The following is a 15,385-nucleotide window of genomic DNA, read 5'->3' as shown; positions in this document are numbered from 1 at the left end:
CATATTCTTCATTATAGTGTCAGCTGCTTGTCTCTAATTGTATTATTTTGTTCCAAGATCAATGTTTGTAGGTTCAGCCACACTCTGGAGCAAATCATGTATATATATTGACATTTAAATGCAGTACTTAGAAAGTGATGCACTGTCATAACTGCTGATTTCTACAGGAGTTATTGAAATAAGGTAAAACAAAGAATTTCAGAAGCTGGAAATCTGAAACAGTAACAGAAATTGCTGGGAAACTCAGCAGTTCTAGCAGCATCTGTGGGAGAAAAAGCAGAGCTAATGTTTTGAACCTAGTAAGCTGTCTTAAAAATGGTTCTGGAAAAGGGTCACTGAACTTGAAATGTTACTCTGCTTTCTCTTCACTCATATCCAGGATACCCCATGTTTAGTTCTACCCACAAAGTCTCATTTGATCATCTTACCAAGATATCATCCCTCCTTTTTGCAGAAACTGACTCATTAATAATGTGACACCACTTCCACTATTACACCCTCTCCTGAACTACTTGAAGATTATAGATCCCGGAGTGTTGCCAGTCCTGTTCCTCCCTCAACCATGTCTCTGTGATGGCAACAAATTGCAGTTCCATATGTCAATCTACACTGTAACTCACCCGTCTTACTTCAAATACTCCTGTCATTAAAGTAGAGGCGATCAGCCTTAGTCCCTAGGGACACCACATATCTAAATCCATGCTGCCTTGGTTCCTTTTCTAAGGTACGTGTGTCACTATTGAATGAACAAACTATGTCCCCTGCCCCTGTCAAGGCAACAGCAAACCATCCTGCAAGGATGTTAGTGCCATTCTGATTCAGGTACAGACTGTCCCACTTGTGTAGGTCCCACTTTCTTCAGAAATGGTTCCTGAGATCCGGGAGTCTAAAACCCTTCCTCCTGCACCAACTCTTGAGCCATACGTTCATCTGCTCTTTTCTCCTCTCTCTGTACTCACACTTGCACTGGGCGTAATCCTGAGATTGCTACCTTTGAGGCAGCTTAGTCTATTGCCTAACTCCCTGAAATATTGATGCAAGACCTTATTGAATATTTTGCTTTGCTTCAATATTCACTGCTGAGGGGAACCTTGATGTTTTTCAGGACAGCATGAAACAGACTGATGTTCTAGAACAGGTTGATGTTAGGAAGAAGGTAGTACTGAAAATTTTGAAAAACATAAGGATAAATCAATCCCCTGGGCCAGACGAGATATACCCTAGGTTACTACAGGAAGCGAGGGAAGAGGTTACTGCGCCTTTGGCGATGATCTTTGCATCCTCACTGTCCACTGGAGTAGTGCCAGATGATTGAAGGGAGGCAAATGTTATCCCTTGTTCAAGAAAGGGAATAGAGATAATCCTGGGAATTATAGACCAGTCAGTCTTATGTCAGTGGTGGGCAAAATATTGGAGAGGATTCTGAAAGAGAAGATTTATGGTACTTGGAAAACTATAGTTTGATTAGAGATAGCATGGCTTTGTGAGAGGCAGGTCATTTCTCACAAATCTTATTGAATTATTTGAGGTTGTAATGAAGGCAGAGCAGTGGATGTGGTGTACATGGATTTCATCAAGGCGTTTGATAAGATACCGAATGGTAGGCTCATTCAGAAAGGAAGGAGGCATGAGATACAGGGAAATCTGACTGTCTGGATACAGAATTGGCTGTCCAATAGAAGACAGAGGATGGTGGAGTTTTCAGCCTGGAGCTTGGTGACCAGTGGTGTTCCGCAGGGATTTGTTCTGGGATCTGTGCTCTTTGTGATATTTATAAATGACTTGGATGAAGAAGTGGAAGGATGGGTTAGTAAGTTTGCCGATAACATGAAGGTTGGTGGAGTCGTGGGTAGTGTGGAGGACATTAACAGGATGCAGAACTGGTCTAATAAGTGGCAGATGGAGTTCAACCTGGAAAAGTGTGAAGTGATTCACTTTGGAAGGTGGAATTTGAATGCAGATTACAGGGTTAAAGGTAGGATTCTTGGCAGCGTGGAGGAACAGAGGGACCTTGGGATCCATGTCCATAGATCCCTCACAGTTGCCACACAAGTTGATAGGATTAAGAAGGCATATTGTGTTCAGTTCTGGTAACCTCTTTATAGGAAAGATGTGGAAGCTTGAGAGAGGGGGCAGACGAGATTTACCAGGATGCTGCCTGCACTGGAGGGTATGTCTTATGAAGAAAGGTTGAGGGAGCTAGGGCTTTTCTCATTGGAGCAAAGAAGGATGAGAAGCAACTTGATAGAGGTGTACAAGATGTAGAGAGGCATAAAGTGGATAGCCAGAGACTTTTACTGAGGGCAGAAATGTTTATCACGAGGGCATAATTTTAAGGTGATTGGAGGAAGGTTTAGGGGAGATGTCAGAAGTCGTTTCTTTACTCAGAGTGGTGGGTGTGTAGAATACACTGCCAGCAGTGGTAGTTGAGTCAGATACATTGGAGACATTTAAGTGACTCTTGGATAGGCACATGGAAGATAGTACAATGAAGAGTATGTAGGTTAGTCTGATCTTAGAGGACGATAAAAGGGCAGCAAAACAGCAAGAGCCAAAGGGCCTGTATTGTACTTTGTTCTCTATTCTATGTTCTATTCTGCCTATATCATAGGTACTAATGTGTGCCACAAACTGTGTCTTATCACACTTCCCCCTTTAGGGTGCCCTGTAGTTTGTCAGTGACATCCCTGATCTTGGCAACACATCATTCCAGAGTCACATCTCCAACCTAGAAAACACCTGTCTGTTCTTCTAACTAATGAATCTCCATCACTATTGCTCCTGCTTTTTCCTTCCTTCCCTCCTGTACAGTCAGGCTCTTGTGGCACTGGAAACTTGGCTGTCTGCGGTCCCTGAGGTACCAGCATACTCGCAGCTTGTAGAATAGAAAATTGGTTTGAGACTGAGACCACAGGGACCTCCTGCACTACCTGCCTGTTTCTCCTTGACTACCCGGGTAGTGACCCATTCCTTCCTTTCATCTAGGCCCTCCAGCTAAATTGTGATCACCTCACTAAACATGCCACCCATATATCTCTTCAGCCCCAGGGTTGGAGTATGAGAGTTGGGAAGTCTTACCACAACTGGTGAAACCACATCTTGAGTACTGCGAGCAGTTTTGGTCCCCTTATTTAAAGAAAGCTATCATGGGTGGCATGGTGGCTCAGTGGTTAGTACTGCTGCCTTACAGCACCAGGGACCCGGATTCGATTTCCATCCTTGGGGGACTATCTGCGTGGAGTTTGCACATTCTCCACGTGTCTGAGTGGGTTTCCTCTGGGTGCTGCAGTTTCTTCCCACAATTCAAAGATGTGCACGTTAGGGGAATTGGCCGTTCTAAATTTCCCATCGTGTTCAGGGATGTGTTGGTTAGGTGCATTAGTTGGGGTAAATATAGTGTAATGGGTTTGAGACTCTTTGAGAGGGTCAATGTGGACTTGTTAGGCCAATGGGCCTGTTTCCACCCTGTAGGGATTCTTAAAAAAAAATTATTGGAGGCAGCTCAGAGCGTGTTCACTTGGATGATTCCTGGTATGGAGGGATTATTTAATGAGCAAACGTTAACAATTTGGGATTTAGAAGAATGAGAGTTGATCTCATTGAAACATATAAGATTTTTAAGAGACTTGACAGGGTAAATGCCGAGACGATGTTTCCCCTCATGGGAGAGTCTAGGATGGGGGGGGGCACTGTCTCAGAGTGAAGGGGTGCCAGTTAAGACCTAGGTGAGGAGGAATTTCTTCTCCCAGAGGGTTGTGAATCTTTGGAATCCCTTGCCATAGAAATCTGTGGGACAGAGTACAAGGCTGAGATAGATAGATTTGTGATCAGTAGGGGAACCAAGGTTTTAGAGGAAAGGCAGCAAAGTAGATATGAAGGGTGTCAGATCAGCCATGATCCTATTGGATGGTGAAGTAAGTTGAGGGGCTGAATGGTCTACTCCTTTCCTATTTCTTATGGTCAAGGATTTTATAAGGCTGTAATCCCCTGAGATTCATGGATTTTTGACCTCAGGAAGAAAGGAGAAGGACATGCCTCCATCTACTCAATGGAGTTGAGAGGGTGGAGAAGGTCAAGTTCTTAGGAATGACGATAGCCAGCAATTTGTCTTGGACTTCCCATGTAGATACAACAGTCAAGAAGGCACAGCAACACTTTTTCTTTGTCAGGTGGCTTTGGAAATATGGTATGTCCACAAGGACCCTCACCAACTTTTACAGATGCAGCATAGAAAGCATACTATCTGGGTGCATAGTGGTCTGGTACGGCAACTGCTCTGCCCAGGGCCGTAAAAAACTATAGAAAGTGGTATGCACAGCAGAGACCATCATAGAAGCCACCCTCCCATCCATGGACTCCATTTACACTTCTCATTGCCCCAGTGAACATAATTACAGAACCCTCCCACCCCGGTAATGCTCTCCTACAATCTCTTCCATCTGACAGAAGATACAGAAGCATCAACAGCTTCTTCCCTGCCATAGTTAGACGGATGAATGGACTCTCTAACTTCAAATAATGTTAATCTTGCTTTGCACCCTAGGATCTGTATGTGCTTTTATGCCATGATCTGCCTGTACTGTTTGCAAAACAAAGTACAGCAAAAAGTTTAGATACATGTGACTACAAAAAGTCAAATCAAACCAAATAAACTCTGGCAAGAAATCCATCTTTTTGTTTCTCAGAAATTGCACAGGAAAGGATTATTGAGCAATTCATTTTTAAAAAATATTCCACTTTAAATTAATTGCTACCAGAACAGAGTTAAAATGCTCACTAAATCAATTGCATCAAGCATCCATCTGTACCTTAGAAGCAATACATATGGATTGAGATAAATGTGTACATTAAATGCTTCTTTCTCTTAAATCATGTCAGCATCGCCAACACATTAATCATGTAAGAACTACATCCAGTAAATTTTCCAAAGGTATCAGAGTAGATCTAATTGTTTGCTCAACAATTATATTGAAAGTTTTAGCTTGAAAGCTTCCTGCTTCATGTGGAAGTTTTCTCTCATGGCTGAAGGAATGAAGAGAAATCCCAGGGAAAACTGTATTCTACATTTCCATGTTTAACTTTTGGTTATTTTTACAATTGACAATGTTATTGGACTCACAAAATAGCCAAAGCTGATCTCATGATCATATTTTCAGAATTTTGGAAGCCTCTGCATTGTATTGACTTTCCAGCTGAGGCTGAAGCAAAGGGCTGAGAGATGAAAACAGAAATTGCTGCAGAAACTCAGCAGGTTTGGCAGCATCTGAGGAGAGAACAGTTCTGAAGAGTTACAGGTCTTGAAATCTTAACTTTGCTTTCTGTCCTTAAAACTGTGCTCCCCGGTTATCGATCCCTTTACTGTCTCCCTTACTACGCTCTGCAGAGCTTCATACACATCAATCAGATCCTCTGTCAGTCTTCTCCGTTCTAAGAGAAACAACACCTGCTGAACTAAATAACAATGAAGGAACAACAGATGCTGGAAATCAAACAAAAACAGAAAATGCTGGGAAAGCTCAGCAGGTCTGGCAGCAATTCTGTTTGAAGGAAGGATCATTGGATCTGAAACATTAACTCTGATTTCTCTCCACTAAAGCTGTTTATTAATAACCCTATCATTGGTTTTATCTAGAAATGTTTGCTGTGGGTTTATATCAAAAATTGGTATCTAAAAACTAGGGTTCCGGATGCTGTGAAACTTGAAAGGGTTCAGAAAGGATTTACAAGGATGTTGCCAGGGTTGGAGGATTTGAGCTATAGGGAGAGAATAGGCTGGAGTTGTTTTCCCTGGAGCATCGGAGGCTGAGGGGTGACTTTATAGAGGTTTATAAAATCATGAAGGGCATGGATAGGGTAAATAGACAAAGTCTTTTCCCTGGGGTCAGGGCGTCCAGAACTAGAGGGCTTAGGTTTAGGTTGAGAGGGGAAAGATATAAAAGAAACCTAAGGGGCAACATTTTCATGCAGGGAATGGTAGGTGTATGAAATGAGCTGCCAGAGGAAGTGGTGGAGGCTGGTACAATTGCAACATTTAAAAGGCATCTGGGTGGGGACATGAATAGGAAGGGTTTGGAGGGATATGGGCCGGGTGCTGGCAGGTGGGACTAGATTGGGTTAGGAGATCTGGTCGGCATGGACGGGTTGGACCGAAGGGAATGTTTCTGTGCTGTACGTCTCTATATGTCCATGGACAGCACACTTGGACACTTGGCCTCTGTCAGTGATGAAAATAAAAACAGAAAGGAGTAATTCAAACAATACCTCACTGTTTTAAGCTTAAGAAGGAGAAAACATTTACATTTTAAATTCTTCTCCATTCCCCTTTTGTCAGTGGCACTATAGTGTAACAGAATACTTGCAAATGGCTGCAACAAAGCTAGTTCAAACCATGGAAGTTCCTAGATAATTAAGTCATAAAATCTCGATGTTAATGACACTAGGCAGATTTGTATGGAGACAAGGCTTTTTTTAAATGGTGCCATAAAATAATTTGCAAACCTCAAAACCATTTACAGTAACACTTAATGGGATGTAACAGCTTCCTTCCAGAAAATATTGACGGATAAGCTGGGAATGAGACACAATATTAAGGCAATAGGAAGAGGGAAGAGATTTTCTCTTTTGATCTCTTTCCATCATTTACTTTGACCATTGATGAGATGTATTTTAACATATCTTGGCTCACAACTTTTAGTACCTTTACTTAACAAATATGTTAATCTCAGTTTTGATCTTCACAACAAAACCTGTAGGTGCACATGTTTACAGAAGTTAATTATACAACTAGACAGATATATAGAAGACCTTATAGGTATCCAAAGTTAAAAATCACACAACACCAGGTTATAGTCCAACAGGTTTAATTGGAAGTACACTAGCTTTCGGAGCGACAATCACCTGATGAAGGAGTGTCGCTCCGAAAGCTAGTGTGCTTCCAATTAAACCTGTTGGACTATAACCTGGTGTTGTGTGATTTTTAACTTTGTACACCCCAGTCCAACACCAGCATCTCCAAATTATAGATATCCAGCAGACAGAACTTGGAGTAGAAGTGACAAGTTGGCTGAGGCTTTTTAAGGGTTAAAACAAAAAATATTAGCTGAAATAGCTCAGTTGGGAGAGCATTAGACTGAAGATCGAAAGGTCCCTGATTTGGTTCTGGATTTCGACAAAATGAACAGTTCCTTTCTGTTTCATTGAGGTGACACAATGATAACTACTGCTGCCTCACAAGCACCAAGGACCTGGGTTTGAGTCCACCCTCGGGGGACTGTTTGAGGGGAGTTTGCACATTCTCCCCATGTCTGTGTGGATTTCCTCTGGGTGCTCTGGTTTCTGCCCACAGTCCAAAGGTGTGTGGGCTGGGTGGATTAGCTATGGAAATACAGGGTCACAGAGTTAGGGTGGGATGCTGTTCAGAGGATCTGTGTGGACTCGATGGTCCAAATGGCCTGTTTCCACACTGCAGGGACTCTATGATTCTATTTTTGCACTGTCTGCAAATTTGGCATACAGCACATTTTTAGTATATTGTAGACTATCTTAAAAGAGGACCTCAGTATAGCTTCAGCTGATTAAGGCAGGCATCAATTGGCTGGTTCATGACAAAGAAAGATGTGAAGCAACTCCTCCTTCTTGACAACCTCAAGTTGGGATGCAGTTCATGATGAAGCACGACACCAGGCAATGGAAAGGATGACTGCTCTGAGCAGAAAATAGTGTTACTGATGACCACTGCCACAATTATGAGAGGTGTACCTTTGGCCAAAGCGAAGAAATGATATCTAGATTCCAGAGTCACTACAGTGTGGAAACAGGCCCTTCAGCCCAACAAATCCACACCGAACCTCTGAAGAGTAACCCATCCAGATCTATTTCCCTCTGACTAATGTACCTAAGACTATGGGCAATTTAGCATGACCAATTCACCTGGCCCGCACATCTTTGGACTGTGGGAGGAAACCAGAGAACCTGGAGGAAACTCACACAGACACGGGGAGAATGTGCAAACTCCACACAGTCATCCGAGACTGGAATCAAACCTGGGACCCTGATGCTGTGAGGCAGCATGGTTAACCACTGAGCCACCGTGCCGCTCAGCTTGGGACCCTTGGTAGCTGTGAGACCATTAGAGCGACTTGCAATCGATCTTACAGTCATTTAACACTGTAGCATGAAACTGAGCATTCCCACACTGTAGGGATTCTATGACATAGAAATGAAAGCTGAATTCAGAACTGCTCAGATCTAGAGGAGAAATGAACTGTTTGGCAAAAAAGGAGACACAACCACGTCGATATATATAATGTAGGTTGGGGGTCAGTTAGTTCAGTTGGCTGGTTGGCTGGTCTGTGCTACTGACAGTGTGGATTCAATTCCTGCACTAGCTGGGGTTAACCTGATGGACTCTCCTTCTCAATCGCTACCCTCATCTGAGGTGTGGGGACCTTCAGGTTACAATGCCATCAATCATCTCTCTCGAATGTGAGAGCAGCCCTATAGTCCAGTGTGGCTATGGCAACTGTCTTTATGCAAATGTGCAGCAAATGTGAACCAGTTTGCACTTTCAGGGGACCATGGTCACTGGACATGTGCACAGTATCAGCGGGATTACTCTTACAATGGAAAGCATTTATGCCAGCCAGGGACTGGTTGAAGTTAAGAATTGAGATTGGAACAGTGCTTTGTTTTAAAAGAGAACAAAGACAGATGCTTTCTGTTGGGAAGTGATACAGAAAAGTTAATTATTGATCTAAGGACACTTTAGATGAACCAACACCAACCAGCAGATGGTTGGAAAGTGGATGCTGAGAAATCACAACATGGAGCTCATATCTGAAACATGGCGACACAAGCTCATCTGGAGCTTAACCTTGGACACCAGCACCAATGTGTCCATGGGCAATAGGCGAATTGCACTCCTCCAGCCATGAAGCTTGGCATCAAGCATGTCTTTAATAGCACATCTTTAATCCATTTACAGTATAGATTGGCATGTCAGTGCTGCACTTTGGAGAACTCCACCACCTTTATTTGGAATGCTGTTGCCAGGATAAATTGTGTGCTGGGACAGGCACCCATCTCTCAGATTGGAAAAGCGTGTATGTCATGGCTACTCACTTGCTCTTTTCGCTTTCACTCACTTTGTGCCTGTTCGGATGCTCACTGCATCTCTACCTTCCCTTGCTTTCTAAGTTTTGTCCATTTAACCAGACGTTAAAAGTTCACAACATTTCTGTCTCACCTTGCTGTGGTCACAGACCCAAGCAGCTTGTCATATTACGCAGCAGTGATTAGTGAAAAAGGTGCATATGTTACTATCGCACAGTGCTATGTCAATCTCACACTTGCACCATCTGCAAATGCAGCAAAAATTCTCAATGTGCTTTAGCCAAATGGCTATGTCTCAAAGTTGAGGGGGAGTAGTCCTTAGTCAGGTCAAGGGAGACAGCCTTCAGGCAGGGGATTCCAGCATACTAAATTATGGGCAGCAACTGATACTGTATCAGTTGGCTATTTGGGGTCAAGGGACCTATATCACTTAAGTCCAGGGAGTGGCCACATTCAGTCCTGTATGTTCAGTTCAACCGGTCTGGGGAGTCATGCTCAGTCATTTGGGGAATTTCACAGAGATCAGTCAGGGAACCAGGCACTCATGATTTCGGGACTGTCTGTTCAAGTCAATCAGAGGACTGGGCTGTGGTCACTGCCATGGGTCTGACCACTGAAAATGATGGAGGGACTGTTAGAGACCACTGCCGTGGTATGAAAGTTGTGAGCTCCCCTATTGGATTGGAAGCTGAATGCTGGGATGCAGAGGGGATAGTAAATGTGAAGAGAGGTAATACAACCTATAAGGGTGGGGGAGACACTAGAACACATCAGGGAAAATGGTGCAGGAGGCAGGATTGATAACAGCACTGCCTGGCTTCAATAAGAAGGCATTGCATGTTTGATATGGCTCTGGTGTGCACTAGGGACCCAGGGCAAACTGGTGGAATGGGCAATTGAATAAATGGTTTGGATGAGAACATGGGGAAGAACTAAGCAGATAGGGTTGAGATAGAGATCAAGGAAGAAGGGAATCTGAAGATGTGAGGGAATCTGAAGATGTGGGGGAATCACCTAGACCAAGATGCTGAGTCTTCAATTGCTGTTCCCCCCCCCCCCTCCCCATCATAATCTCAACCACAAATGTGCAATGGAAATGGCTTTACACAGACCTACAGAGAAGACAGGTTGGTGGGCTAGGGAATAGGAGTCCCTGAGGGCACATTGTATGGATGTTTCAAGTGAAGGGGAAAAGAGTATGGCAGATGAGAAATGGTTGAAGAGAAATGTAGGGAAGCTGAGCAGGAGAGACCAAAGGATATTAAGGCTATTTACTGGGTTTTACAGTCAGAGTACTAGATTCAGATAGACCATTCATTATCTTATAGAAGCATTAGTAGTTTCTAAGGTAAGATATAGCAAAAGAGAGGGAGGTTGCACAGTTGGAAAAGGGCTCTATATCCAGGACAGACAATAGGGTTGGTAATAGAGTCATAGAGATGTACAGCACGGAAGCAGACCCTTCGGTCCAACCCATCCATGCCGACCAGATAGCCCAACACAATCTAGTCCCACCTGCCATATATCCCTCCAAACCCTTCCTATTCATATACCCATCCAAATGCCTCTTAAATGTTGTAATTGTACCAGCCTCCACCACTTTCTCTGGCAGCTCATTCCATACACGTACCACCCTCTGCGTAAAAAGTTGCCCCTTAAGTCTCTTTTATATCTTTCCCCTCTCACCCTAAACCTATGCCCTCTAGTTCTGAATTCCCCCACCCAGGGAAAAGACTTTGTCTATTTATCCTATCCATGCCCCTCATAATTTTATAAACCTCTACAAGATCACCCCTCAGCCCCTGATGCTCCAGGGAAAACAGCCTCAGCCTGTTCGGCTTCTCCCTATAACTCAAATCCTCTAATCCTGCAACATCCTTGCAAATCTTTTCTGAACCCTTTCAAGTTTCACAACATCTTCCGATAGGAAGGAGACCAGAATTGCACGCAATATTCCAACAGTGGTCTAACCAATGTCCTGGACAGTCACAACATGACCTCCCAATCCCTGTACTCAATACTCTGACCGATAAAGGAAAGCATAACAAACGCCTTCTTCACTATCCTATCTACCTGTGACTCCACTTTCAAAGAGCTATGAACCTGCATTCCAAGGTCTCTTTGTTCAGCAACACTCCCTCGGACCTTACCATTACATGTGTAAGTCCTGTTAAGATTTGTTTTCCCAAAATGCAGCATAGCTAATCTTATGGAGAGGGTAATTGACAGAAGGGCAGATCTTGATGGTCATTTTCCAGAATAGTTAAAAGGTGCCACAGTTTTAATGGGACTAAGAGAATAACTTGTTGATGACAGACCTAGGCTCAGCCCTACCAGAGGAAAGATATCTGGGATGAAATGAAGATCTGAGTGTCATGGGCAATTGGTCTTAGAAAAGGCAACATGTATTAATTTGTTCCGAACATTTGCTGAAGACTAACTGTGAAAAGGCTGGCACTGAATCTGTAATATTGTATTGAAAGAATTGCTTTATTCCATTTTTAAGTGAGAGAGAGAGAGACAGACTGGGTCAGCAACTTCTATAGTTGCATATATTTGTAATCATTAAAAGTGAATTAACCTCTTGTGGAGTTTTGTGCATAGTTTTAAAGCAATATGTTATTTAGTGTGTCATAACTGTTTTATTTCTGTATTCCTTCCTTCAGAACGTGCTTTTTTTTTTCTCTGTCTGAGAGAAAGAGATTATATTGTGTGTGATGTTTGTGTTTGAATTTGGAGCTTTATAGCCTGTATTCAAGGAATGGTTAGGTCTTACTTCCAAACCAGGGTTAGCAATTCATTGTCAACGGTCTTATGTGACATATGTTTGTTTAAATATGAAAAGGAATGGCTGATGGAAATTCTGGACACAGGTCAAAGAGTACAGGAATACAAAATATCCTAAAGACTGACCAATGACAACTGCTGCCTGTTCTGTTCTCTCAGTGTTGCTGATATAACGAGCAGCTACGGCTGCAGAGAGAAATGAGTCAGTTAACCAGGGGATCCAAGAGAGCCTATTCAGTAGGAACACTTGTATTCAGGATTGTGGAACATTAAATATCATGATTAACAAACTAGTATGGCCAAGTTGTAGCTCAGGGTTGTTGGGATTGGGGAACTACAGTAGCTGAAGTTGCAAATTACAGACATGTTAATTTTCTTTATACTTAAAATAGTCACACATAAATCTAGCATATCATTCACCGCAGGCTAAACTATATAAACCATACTATAGCAGTGTGTAGCCACGTAATGTCATTGTGTCCTACAGCACGGAGACAGGCCCTTTGACCAAACTGGTCCATACCAACCAAAATGTCCCTCCACGCTAACCCCATCTCCCTGCACTTGGCCCATATCTTTCTAATTCTTTCCTATCCATGTATTCCATTGGCAGCTCCTTCCATATGCGGACCACCCTCTGTGTAAAAGAAATTGCCCCTCAGGTTCCCTTTTATTTTTTCCCCTCTAACCTTTAACTGAGGCCCTCTCGCCCTCGATTCCCCAACCCTGGGAAAAAGAATGAGTTCATTCGCCCTATCCATGCCTCTCATGGTCTTAAACACTTCTTTAAGATCTCCCCTCATTCTCTTACGCTCTAAAGAAAAATGTCCTCACTTGTCCAACCTCCACCTATAATTCAAACCATTGAGTCCTGGCAACATCCTTGTAAATTTCTTCTGCACTCTTTCCAGTTTAATAACATCCTTCCTACAGCAAGGTGACCAAAACTGAACACGATACTTCAAGTGCAGCCTCATCAACGTCCTGTACAACTGCAACATAACTTCTCAACTTCTACACTTAATGCCCTGACTGATGAAGGCCAGTGTGTCAAAAGCCTTGTTCACTGCCTTGTCTACTTGCAACTCCACTTTCTAAGACCTGTGCACCTGAACTCCAAGGTCCCTCTGTTCTACTACACTCCTTAAGGTCCTACTATTCATCAAGAAACTCCTGCCTTGATTTGACGTTCTAAAATGCAAGACCTCACACTTATTGAACTCCATTTGCCATTCCTTGGACCATTGCCCAAGCTATCAAGGGCCTGCTGCAATTTCTGATAACCTTCCTCACTGTCCACGATACCACCTATTTTTGCATACTTACTAATCATGCCTCATACATTTTCATCCAAATCATTGATATAGAGAACAAACAGTAGTGGGCCCAGCACCAACCCCTGAGGCACTGCACTAGTCACAGGCCTCCAATTCGACAAGCATCCTTCCGCTATTTCCCTCTGTTTCCTACCATCAAGTAAATTGTGTATTCAATTTGCCAGCTCCCCCTGGATTCCATGTGACCTAACCTTCCAGAGCAGCCTACCATGTGGAACTTTATCAAAGGCCTTACTGTAATCCATATAGACTAGGTCTATGGTCCTGCCCTCATCAACCTTCCTTGTGAGGCACGATCTCACACACATAAAGCCATGCTGACTATTCCTAACCAAACCCTGTCTTTCCAAATGCATGTATATCTGATCCCTCAGAATCTTCTTAAGTAACTTACCTACCACAGATGTTAAGCTTACTGGTCTGTAGTTCCCAGATTTTTCTTGAATAATGGCACAACATTCACTAACCTCCAGTCACCCATGGCTAACGATGATGCAAAACTAACAGCCAGGGCCTCCATAATATCTTCTCTAGCTTCTTGCAGTGTTCTTGGATATACCTTGTGCTTGATTAAGCACTTTTTGAGTTTTTTGTTGTCCAATTGGTTGCCTACTATGAACATTACCTGACATTAGAATGCAATCAATCTGTTCAATGCTTGAAGCCTGAACAGGACAAGCTGTTAAACTACATTAAATGTACACATTGCCTAGCTACATAGTTGATCTGTGTCATTGGAGTCACCTATTCAATTCTATTTAAAGAAAACAAATTTTGAATTGCCAGAATAATTGGTATTTATTAACAAACTACAACTATTTATCACAATGAGCTTGTTGACTTCATAATGATATTCAAATGAAATTTTAAGTTTGATTCAAATTTAACAAACATGAATAGCTAAACACTTTAAGAATCCAAGAATCGTGGGAGATAACAATTTACCAAAGGACGTCCCTGCTCTCAAATACATGTCCCAGAGGAATTTCCTTCTCATGGGATCAACCTGGCAGGTAAAGGGACAGCTGGAAAATGGGAAGCATTCAAAAATGAGATAAGGAGAGTCCAGAGAAAGCATATTCCTGTTAGGGTGAAAGGAAAGGCTGGTAAGTATAGGGAATCTTGGATGACTAACGGAATTGAGGGTTTGGTTCAGAAAAAGAAGGAAGCATATGTCAAATATATACAGGATAGATCGAGTGAATCCTTACAAGAGTATAAGGGCAGTAGGAGTACACTTAAAGAGGGAAATCAGGAGGGCAAAAAGGGGACATGAGATAGCTTTGGCAAATAGAGTTAAGGAGAATCCAAAGGGTTTTTAAAAATACATTAAAGACAAAAGGGTAACTAGGGAGAGAATGGGCCCCCTCAAAGATCAGCAAGGCTGCCTTTGTGTGGAGCCACAGGAGATGGAGAGATACTAAATGAGTATTTTGTATCAGTATTTATTGTGGAAAAGACATGGAAGATACAGAATGTAAGGAAATAGATGTTCATATTACAGAGGAGGAAGTGCTGGATGTCTTGAAATGCATTAAAATGGATAAATCCCCAGAACCTGATCAGGTGTATCCTAGAACTCTGTGGGAAGCTAGAGAAGTGATTGCTGGGCCTCTTACTGAGATATTTGTAACATCGACAGTCACAGGTGAGGTGCCAGAAGACTGGAGGTTGGCAAACGTGGTGGCACTGTTTAAGAAAGGTAGTAAGGGCAATCCAGGGAACTATAGACCAGTGAGCCTGATGTTGGTGGTGGGCAAGTTGTTGGAGGGAATCCTGAGGGAAAGGATGTACATATATTTGGAAAGGCAAGGACTGATTAGGGATAGTCAACATGGCTTTGTGCGTGGGAAATCATGTCTCACAAACTTGATTGAGTCTTTTGAAGAAGTAACAAAGAGGATTGAGGGCAGAGTGGTAGATGTGATCAGTGTGGACTTCAGTAAGGTGTTCGACAAGGTTCCCCAGGGGAGACTGGTTAGTAAGGTTAGATCTCATGGAATACAAGGAGAACTAGCCATTTGGATACAGAACTGGCTCAAAGGTAGAAGACAGAGGGTGATGGTGGAGGGTTGTTTTTCAGAATGGAGGCCTGTGGCCAGTGGAGTGTCACAAGGATCGGTGCTGGGTCCACTACTTTTTGTCATTTA

This window comes from Chiloscyllium plagiosum, chromosome 21 (assembly GCF_004010195.1).
Source record: "Chiloscyllium plagiosum isolate BGI_BamShark_2017 chromosome 21, ASM401019v2, whole genome shotgun sequence".
NCBI lineage: Eukaryota > Metazoa > Chordata > Chondrichthyes > Orectolobiformes > Hemiscylliidae > Chiloscyllium > Chiloscyllium plagiosum.
Note: the sequence above shows the minus strand (reverse complement) of the source record.